The sequence below is a fragment of the Zootoca vivipara genome, chromosome 8 (genome assembly GCF_963506605.1).
Source record: "Zootoca vivipara chromosome 8, rZooViv1.1, whole genome shotgun sequence".
Lineage (NCBI taxonomy): Eukaryota > Metazoa > Chordata > Lepidosauria > Squamata > Lacertidae > Zootoca > Zootoca vivipara.
The window spans coordinates 38,516,635-38,518,639 of NC_083283.1; positions in this window are offsets into that span (position 1 = coordinate 38,516,635).

Consider the following 2,005-nt stretch of genomic DNA (forward strand, 5'->3'; position numbering starts at 1 on the left):
TAGGCAACGTACACAAAGCAAAAGGAAAGACACACACAACTCACATTATAATCATGAGGTCAGCTTGTAGACTCAGTTCCAAGATGGAGACTGCAAGTGTTTCACGTTATCACAGATGGGGAGAAACCATTGCTTCTTTATCCCAAGTGGAGAACTTCAGGTTAGGGGCCAAATGCAGCCCTCAGTCTCTCTTTACCTGTTCCTTGGGAGTCTCCCTTGTCCCCACTAAGTATCAGTCCTGCCTCGTATTCTTCTTGACTGTTTTTCCCTGCCTGGAATGTCTGCTTGAATTGTGAGCATGCCTCTTGCTTTCCTGGATGCAGAGATGTGTGCATAGAAACCTTTGCCTTTTGCAGTGGCTTGACACCCCATGATCCTAACAATCTGCACTCTCAAATTAAAACCAAAGTTTACTTAGGAATGCTGCCTCTTGAATTTCATTTTGCCTTCATTCTCTGGATTATTTGACTGACCCTCTTGGGTGGGGAGACAGGACACAAGTCTGTTCCCTCAAGATCTGTTTTCCTGAATTATGCCTATTTCACTCATGGTCATTTCCTGATGTGACAATGAAGAAAGAAGAGGAGGAGACTCTTTTTTTCAGTATATCACTACTAATATACACTCATCAGATTAAAATATGAAGTCATATTAAGGTGACAAATTCATTACAGAAATAAGAAGAAGCAGTATACAGCTAATTAATCTTGTCTTTGAATCATTGGGCCTCATGGATTAGGGAATTAAAATTGAAGCAAACCAATAATTGAGGAAGAAACATCTTTTGGGTACATGCTCTTTTGAAATTTTAAAAGAGTCAATATATCGACACTTGTACTTCATTTTAGATGATATTTAGAAATGCACTGGTCTGTGAAATACTTAATGCTCCTATGCAAAATGCAATTGCCAGTGGAGTGTGCCAATCTTTAGATTTACTTTTGCTTACTTCTTCCTCTTCCAAGTATATTTAAATGCAGCTGGCATCCTAAGCAACAGATTTGCTGTTTTGCTTGCACTGCTGATATGAAACGAATGATCTCAGCAGCACAAAGTATTGTTCAACAAAAATCAACCATTATCTTAACATATTTGTCTGTTCTCAAGTGTCAGAAAAATAAACCAAGATTTCTTATTAATATTTGTGTGAGCTTGGTCATGCTGAAGCCATTTTTTAAAATGCAGTCATTGTTTGGGAAGGAAAAAAAATTGTTTGTCAAAACCAGCATGAATTGGCAGACAGCTGCACTTGTTTTCCTGTGAATATCTTGAAAGCATCTCTTTGTAGACAAGATTTCCATTCCTTTGTTTACCACTTGGTGGGAGGTAGATACACATTTTCATAAAGAAGCCTTTACCTTATAAAATACCACTTCAGATTTATTTCTCCCAATTAGAAAAATTGTTGGATATGCTAATTGTCTAAAGAGAGCTTTTGCCTTCACCTGCATCAATCTGGAAATTCTCTCTATGGTCTTGATCCTGAGAAAGAACAAAGCTTTCACTTTGTTCACTACTAACTTTCCTTGTTCATTTCCAAGGGGACTTAGCACAACTAACTTTCTCCAGATAAGGCCTCATAAGTTTAAGAGCTGCAAAATGTTTAATATAGATGCAATCAGTCCCGCATCCTGTCTTGATAATAATGAATAGCAAAGATTATATCTCTGCAAGCCCTTTCCTGTTTGAAATGGGTTACAATTGTTATATTTGGTTGGGAGTATAAGTTTAAGGAAAACATAAGCACTTCTTTCCATAGATTCAGTGAGAGCCAGTGTGGTGCAGTGATTAGAGTGTCAGACTAGGACCTCGGAGCCCAGGGTTCAAATCCCTACTCAGCCAGATAGCTAAGTTGCAAATAATGCCAATAAAGTAAAATGATTGGTGAACAAAAGGTCAGCAGATTCAGGTTTTCCTATCTAAAACTACCAGGCTCCCTCCATCAGACAGAAATTCCATAGAAATGTAGGTGCAGACCAGAGAACAATAATGTTTCAAGCATGAG